The following is an 8,935-nucleotide window of genomic DNA, read 5'->3' as shown; positions in this document are numbered from 1 at the left end:
ATATATCTTACATTTTGAGTAATTATTCATGAAGTGAGACCATTGTGTGTTTTTCAGTTTTTGTGTATTCACATGTATCTAATTTTGTTATATATTTCAATCAAATTATGGTTTTAACTTACGATTTTGACATATATAATTTCCCTAAAAATATTTCTACATGAATTACCGAATCCGAGTACTCCCTGAGTACTCGCTACTTGGTAGTTGGCCGAACAGGTACCGAGTAGCGAGTTCTACAACCATGATTTTAAATCAGTTGAGTCCTAAAATAGTTTAAGGCCATTAGTATAATAAACAGCTTCAAGACTTGTAATGACTAGTTAATGATTATATTTGTGTATCATTTATGACATCTGAGGTTTTAATATCAATGAAAAACGTTTCTTTAAAAATGTTTTTGAATTCATCTTACATGAAAAAATGTTTTGGGACAAATTCTGCACTATTATATGTTTTAAAGGAATACTTTGTTTGAAATAAGTATAAAGAAAAAAAATTTATTTGGCCGTGAAAATTGGATATGTCTCATTTGGCATCAGAGCATTAGTTTAAGCGAACTAGGAATTTCGGTAAATTCTAGACTTAAAATTAGAATGCTAAGTGATGATTGTGATATGTGTGTCTAATATATTTTAGGTTGTATTCCAAGATTCACACAAGTACTGGCTTACTTTAGGATAAATGCCTTTTTTGCTATTATATGCTAAATGATTTATAATATAGCATGACTTAGATTGCTTACCTAGATTGCTATTACTTGAAAAGATATAAAGGTCTATTGCCGGACTTTATTTGAAAGAGAAAATTTTATGTGTACATGATTCTAAACATATAAAGTATTGTATTAGAACTGGTATGTAATCTTTTAGGCTAATACGGATGAATTATACGTCTAACATAAATAAAACCTTCCCTATCATAATATATCAGTGTTCCTGTATATTGAACAATTGTTTTAGTGTATAGAGCATCCTGTTAAGAACACGTAGTGGACTAGGAAACGAAAATGGGAAATGACATCCTGAACCTCAACATGTAATTGGACGTGCACCGGAAGTTATTCTTACACATGAACCTATCATGGTGGTGAGGCTCCAAGCTAAGATCCAGGCTATGTTATATCAACAAATGGAGGAAGCAAGACAAACTCTAAAGGAGAATAGAAGGGAACCCACTTCTCCAATTGTTTAACCAGATATAAATGAAGATCGGTTGAAAGAAGATAACAAAACCATTGATGAAGCTGAACCATGAGTAGTAAGGAGGCACAATCCAGATGAAGGGATTGATAGGAATGTATGCAAGTACAAGGACTTCATGGCGTCCAAGCCACCAAGTCTTTCTGGGAACCCAAAACCAGTGACTGTTATCGATTGGATATTTGAAATAAAGATGGTGTTTGAGAGCTACAACTGCAACAACAGATAGAAGACCGTCTTTGCGGTCAGAAAACTATAGACCAAAGTGTTAAGTTGGTGGAAGATGTTTGCTGAGACTATGCTAAAGGGAGAAGCGATAAAGATGATATGGGAAAATTCTTGGAGCACTTACAGAGGGAGTACTGTTCAGAAAGAGACCTCCTATAAATAATTAATGAGTTCCAGAATCTGAAGAAAGAAAAGATGAGCGTCAATGAGTATGTTTTTTTCTTTCACATAGAATATGAAATTCGTTTCATACTTGGTCCTTACTAAACTATACAAGATTGAGAAGTTCACTAATGGACTGTTAGCATATTATGGTCCAACAGTGAAGCTAGCAACTACTTTGAAAGCAACCATCTAGGCGGCTATGAATGTGGAGATTCAGATTAGGGAGAAGCATCTGGAAAAAGCTGGTACGGGAAAGAAAATGAGGTTTGATGGATCTTCAAGGTCCAATAAAAAGTAGGTTCTCGAGATCTAGCCCCGACGACAAGAAGTTTGGGGTAACAACGAGGTGAAGTGGTGTGAAAAGTGTAAGAAGAAACATTATGGGAGATGAAACAGATAGCTGACCTACTACAACTACAATTATGGAAAAATTGGTCACTATGCTAACGAGTTGTAGCACCCACGTTTCCTATTAGGCTTAGTTATGAAATATGTAACCTTATCGGTTAACTATTGTAAATTCTTTAGAATAAATAAAGGTAAATTTTATATATATATATATATATATATATATATATATATATATATATATATATATATGTTTATGTGAATTTTATAGATATTAGGTGTAAGTAATATCTGTGTAAAATCTTACGTCGAAACATAATAAATAGGGCTAAAATATAAATTAAAAATAAAAGATTATTTTGGATAAATAATCCAAACAAAAGTTGTAGTAATCGGAAAAACAAACTCATGCATATAAATAATGCTCAAATCTGACTTCGTGAGAGGAAGTTATGATTTTTCGATGTTTCAACATAGCAGAATACAGATCAGTAACCGAAATTAAATCGATCTATTGTTAAGAAAAGAAATCTAAACGAGAGTTAGAGGCCTCTTCAATACCAATTCGTCGACATAAAGACAGTCGAGAACAAATATCGTATGAGAAAATTATGATTTTTATACGGACTTTAACAGTCTAAGCCTGTAAAAAATATAGCTTTAAAATTAAATTGAAAACTAGCCAACGGAGTCAAAACGAACATTGTAGATCTTGTCTATAGTTACACGTGGATATAAAGAACGTCAAAAACGAATCTCGTATGAAGAAGATACATATTTTTAATATACATAATTCAAAATTCAACCATAATCTTCACACCTGATATGTATTTTAAGTACTAGTTTCAAAACCAACTAATATGCGATAGTCAATGTACCTAATCGATTAATAGGATAGTTCAAGTAAGTCGGATATTGAACACAGAGAATAAAAAAAATAGCTGAAATTACCTATTAAAATTATCTGAGTAAATTACATAAATAAAGGGGGGGGGGGGGGGGTGTTTCTAGTTTTACAAGTCTAGAAACTTATAACACTTAACAAGTAAGTAAATTAAATGAAGGAAGAAACAAGAAAACGATTTGAGTTCAATATCAAAGAGTACTTTCGTTGGATCCGAATTCCCTCTTTTTCATGGTTGATTTCTATTAGAATACTTATGCTGGTTGCCAAATTATTATAAAACTAAATATTATGATCAAATTCCTAGTTGTTACCAATTTATGACTTACTAAGTAATGATCAAACACAAGTAGACACAAAATTGATATAAAGATAAATTTGGCTATTCACGATAATTCTAAGAGTTATTTTTCTATGATCAAGTCAAGCAACCAAACACAAATTATGGATCAAATATGCTCTCTAACATAGTTATAGTTATTATCATTAATTACTATATAAAATAATTGTCCTGAAAATATAACTACACTTTTTATTGTTGCAACTTTCAATTATCACACATAAGAAAATAAATAACTTAAACCTTAACTTAGTTGCAATTTTACTAATACTATAGTTCGTGACTTTCTAAAAGATTTATTGGGCAACTCCAAATCCCTTAGGCCACTAATTGAGCCCATGATTTGCGATGAAACCTGTGTAGCAGCATTCTTCCTGTTTTTATCCACGTTAATGTAACAAGGTGGACATATATAAAATATCCCGAGGGGGTTACTGGCCAAGTTCCAAAGGCCACAAATTGACTTCACTCTTGAACTGTTACTTTATTTTATATAATAATTAGACTCAACAATGCAGAAAAATAAATAGATAAATTTGGAAAAGTGACTCGCCTTGTTTTGATAGAAAGGACCCATGAGATAAATCAGTCACTGGAAAGTTTTTTATTAGGTCTAGGTTTTCCCAAGTAAAAAATTATTACATCCCTCAAACTGCTCAAGGTTGTGTTTTTGTCACATGATTTCATTAGGATAGGGAAACCACGAATACACTAGAAAATATATTGTCTCAAATAAACATCGAAGCTCGCATCAGATCGTCCCACACAACACTAACGACCTAGGTCCCAACACAACAATATAACAATTTTTGTACTATATTTCAAATTTAGACCATTATTTCAAGTCTCTAAGATTTTTTAATCCTAGTCATTTTTTCTAAATCAATATGCTTGCATTCCTATATTCGACCCCCTACCCCCACACTTAATTCATGCAATGTCCCCGTTGCATGCATGAAAACTTAAAGAACATAAAAGTAAAGAGGGAGAAAGTGGAACAGACTCTCCTGGTAAGTGGCGAGGTCGAAATCAAGTGTTGTGTGGTTGACATCTCGTGAAATAGCCGGAAAACAGGATGCTGGACCGCAATAGGAATGATCTTTAACAATCCTATAAAACAAGACTCCTAATTTAGTGATGAAACAACAACTCAAAAAGTCAAACTAAACATCCTCCATATCGTGGTGAGTAATTTCATGTCGTGGTCTTCTATGGTACTAGAATTTGATCGCGAATTCTGCCTTTGCCCTGCCGTGCATAGAATAGCCATGGCGTGGTGCTGCATGTTTAGAATAATAATGCCTTCTTTCCATTCGTATAATTGGTGAGAAAAGGCAATAAAAAACGGTATACCCCTCAATTATGATGTAAAATCATATTCTTCTAGTTATTGTGACTTAATAAGCACTTCTTTCGCTCAAAATCTCTCTTCAAGTCGCAAACCTCACCCTACACTTTTTCTTCTAGTCATGTTTCTCGGGAATTGCTGAAGTATTCTCTCATCAAACAAACTTTTTCATGATCTAAAAACACAAACAAACGAGTAGTAAAAAGGAAAAACAATTACAAAAATTAAAATTATGCGAATCATAAATTACTTAAATCCTACAAATATAAATTATCTAAAACACACCAAACAAAAAAAAACGAAATAATGATAGTCATTGTTCATCCTCATCATCTTGATCTCCAGCTCCACTAACACCCATACTACCTCTATACTCAGCCCATCTTTCCTCCCAAGTAGGAATGTAACTATAATGAGTTGGTGCTCCAGCCGAAGGTGTAACCATAAGATGATGCTGAATTGCCTCCAAACTATACCCCACATAATTCAATCCCCTGCCAACATTATCATCATATTGTCTAGCTATAACATAATATGGATCCATAGGTAGCTCATATCTCATGGGTTCATCTCTAGGCTCCTGACCCTCCATCATTGTCCTCACATTCTGGGCCTCCTATGGTGCTTCAACTGGATCATCATTAGGCACCATGCAGTTACCACCCCCTAAATCCATCATAATGTGTGCATTCCCGAATAAACATGGTTGCAATAGGCGGCTATGCACCAAGTTGAGAAAGTTTGCTTTAAGTGCATTGAAATTTCCATAGGAACGAGCCAACTTAGTCACCAATATTCCCCTATAGATAGGAGATCCTGCCCTGTTCTTCCCATCTTGTTTGTCAGAAATTCTACAATAAGGAAAATGGTAGAACACATTGGGAGTAATGATACTCCCTAAGAAAAATATATCAAGACTACATACACGGCCTTGTTCCTTCTTTTGGTTTATGGAGAATGTGACCAGTCGATGGATGAATCTGTGAATGGGTGAAAGGATGCGCCCTTCATAAGCAGAACTTGGGTCATAACATCCATTCACAATGGAAGTCCACCACTTTGAATTTATAACACCTGGAGGAAAAAAATTTAAGTCAATGATCAAGAAACATAGGAAACCCCTCACTCATGGCCTCAGATTGGTTGTAAAGGTCCAACCGCCATGCAAGCTCTACCAAACTACATTCTCGCCTCCTCCCCTAGACAAAATGTGAAATTTCCCTTGTCATCATCGTTATTTCTTTTTCTAAATTGGGCAGTAGCAAAGATCTTGACACATATTTCCATAAAAATCGGCTCTTGAAGATGAAATAATCTCCTCCAATCAATGCATGTTAGTCGAACCCCACGGTAGTTGAACATTTTGGTGAGATAGATTGTCACTCCTTCTTCAAGTCTTACTTCCCTTATCCAATCCCAATCAATCATTGGAGGCACATGAATGTATTTCAACCTTAACCAAGCTAGTTTGTTTCTCCACTCCATAAGCACCCCTGGCTCTACCACCTTGGGAAAACGATACCAAGCAAAATACGGTGGGTTTCATGGGATTCTTGCTGGCAAGGTGGTCACATAGGTCCCATTTCCTACAAAATTAGTTAACAAAAAAACAAACCAACCAAAATTCATAAATAAAAGCAAGAAACTTCCTCACTATACAGTCGCCATGCCACGACAATAAACTGTCACACATTGGCGAATGAACAGATGCAAAGAATAGCATTCAATCAGGCAGTTTTGGCCATTTAATCCAAATCAAACACAAGGGTTTTGTTAAGGCTATCATTTATCACTATTAGGTTCATTATTCATATCACATTAACTCAGATTATCCTTAAATTAGTTCAAAAATCTTAAACACTAACTTTAAGAAACTTTTAAAAATCGAACCAATAACCAAATTGGTGTTCAATACATAGTAGTCTAACCTTATTTAACTGATTTCGAGTGAATGATCATAACTTGATTTGTAGAAATCACCAAAATTGAAAGATTGGGAGGGAGTTCATCGTGAGGGAGAGAGCAACAGCGTGAGGGTGTTTCTCCTTTTAGTAAAATGATTGAATTTTTTCCTTTAAGGTTAAAAACAACTTACTGAGTAAAAATTATCCCCACGTCATGGCAAAATAATTCCATGTCGTTGGGTTTCCTAATTTGTGGTATCAGAGTTGCTTCAAAATTACGAACATTTCTAGATGACCACGATGTGGAACAACTCCTCCATGCGATGGCAACTAGGCATACAAGAAAATTATTTTAATTTATTTTATAACATTGCCACACCCCACACTTATGTGTTGCTTTCCCACACAACAATAATCAGTAGATGATGACAGAAGAGTGAAAATACTAATTAACAAAGAAATAAAAAAACCGCAAAATTAGAATGAAAAGAAAATGCAAACCGCGGGTTGTCTCCCGTAAGTGCTTCTTTTTGAGGAGTCTTGAGCTGGAATCCATCCCGCTATATGTTTTTGTGCGTGGGAGTAGGATCTCCCTTTTCTCCTTCTGCTCCTTCCACCTTCATTTGTAAGCCTACACTCGCCTTATATATGCCTTTTGTGTTTCCCTTTTTCTTTCTATTGGCGTGTTCCTCATGTTTGTGTTTCATCCTTTTTTCTTCTAGAAAATTGCGTCTTCCTTTCTTCCTCCTTTTGTTCCCTTGCTTCCACTTCCAAATTGATAACCATTTGCTCATCATTATTCTGATCCACCTCCTGCTCACATAACTCTTTATCATCAATCGAATCAAAAAAAATTTCTTCACTTGCCTCATCTATTTGAGCCTTTGGTGTTACGAAATCAAAAACTTCAAAAACCATGGGGATTGAGGCTCTTGGATTGGTAAGACTGAATTCTTCACCTTTAGGATGCTCTCATGCCTTGATCTCTTCCTCCATCATTTTTTCTATATCCTCAAACTCCTTGAGACTTTCCTCCACTCCTTTGTTTTCCACCACCCCTTCCAAAATTTTCACTCTTAAAACCTCATCTAAAGGTTCATCATGACTCACTTTCGTTCATTTCAAATGTTATTTCTTCGTCTTCTACTCGAAGTGTAAGCTTAGAGTCATGAATGTCAACGAGGGCTCTTGCGGTACACAAGAATGATCTTCCTAAGATAATGGGAAGGTCTTCAAATTACTTCCTATCTAAGACTACAAATTCCATTGGAAAAATGAATTTTGTAGCCTTCACCTGTAAGTCCTCTACAATGTCACGTGGATGAGTTATTGAGTGATCCTCCATTAGAATTGTCATTCTTGTGTTTTTTAGCCCCAAAAATGCGAGTTTCTTGTAAAAGGAATAGGGAATGAGATTTATGCTAGCCCTCGAATCGGCTAAATCATTTATAATAGTGGAATTTCTAAATCCACAAGGTAAAGTCAACCGACTCGGATCTCCCATTTTTGTTGGTAATCCCTCAATGATGGCGACAAAACATAGTTCGTTAAGGACAATGGTGGATGCTTTTTCCAACTACTTCTGATTTTTGTCATCACATCTTTAGCAAATTTAAGAAGTTTAGTCATGGATATGAGGAATGGGGAATTAATAGAGAGAGAGAGAGAGATAACACTTTCTCCATGATTTTTTTGTTCTGGTTCCAGTGGGCTTTACATTGCTCGAGAGGGATAAGGAAGCGGAGGCTGAAATAGCAAGCTTGAGCTTTCCGATTTCCATTCTCATCGAGGTTACATTAATTGGTTAAGTGTGGACCACCATAATCATCACACCCAACTCGAATTGCATGGATGGATTGATAAATCTTTGTCATTCTCCGGTCCATTCATTCTAACTTTTCCATTACCGCTGCCAAATCTTCAGAAGCCGCATTGCCACTTTTATATCCTCTTGTCGTGTCTTCTAGAGGATTGTGATACTCCCTTGAGTGTTTGGAAAAATCTTAAATTAGCTCCTTAATTGTTTCCGGAGTCTTCTTTGTTAGCGATCCTTGAGAGTCAAGGAGTTGTCGAGTGGCCACATTTACCCCATCAAAAGATATTGATACCTCTTGTTGAACATTGAGTTCATGTTGTGGAAAATTTCTTCGCAACCCCTTGTACCTTTCCCATGCCTCATATAAGGATTCCCCCTCTTGTTCAAAGTTGGATATGTCCTTCTTCAGTTTTGCAACCTTCGATGGTGAGCCAAGTTATTGGATGAACTCTTCACAAAGTGTGGGCCATATGGTGATAGCTTAGGGTAGAAATGCTCTAAGCCAATCCTTCTTCTCTCCTCTTAAAGTTATCAGAAGCATCCACAACAAAAATGTTTCATGAGGAACATTGGGAACATTAAAGTAGTTAACAATGTCACTCACCTCGTCGATATGCGTGTAGGCATCTTCGTGGTCTTTCCTATAGAATGGGATGTCTTTTAGCATAGTTAAGATGTTC

General features: G+C 35.6%; 1 non-coding gene across 1 annotated transcript; it reads left to right on the top strand.

Moving 5' to 3' along the window:
- The first annotated feature begins 8,563 nt into the window (after positions 1–8,563).
- LOC145056092 (small nucleolar RNA R71) lies at positions 8,564–8,667 on the top strand. Its single transcript, XR_013685628.1, has one exon. It is a non-coding gene; the product is annotated as a small nucleolar RNA R71 (small nucleolar RNA).
- Positions 8,668–8,935: the final 268 nt, after the last annotated feature.

The sequence above is a fragment of the Lactuca serriola genome, chromosome 5 (assembly GCF_051521515.1).
Source record: "Lactuca serriola cultivar US96UC23 chromosome 5, Lser_US96UC23_V15, whole genome shotgun sequence".
Lineage (NCBI taxonomy): Eukaryota > Viridiplantae > Streptophyta > Magnoliopsida > Asterales > Asteraceae > Lactuca > Lactuca serriola.
Note: the sequence above shows the minus strand (reverse complement) of the source record. Positions and strands in the feature narration are given on the sequence as shown.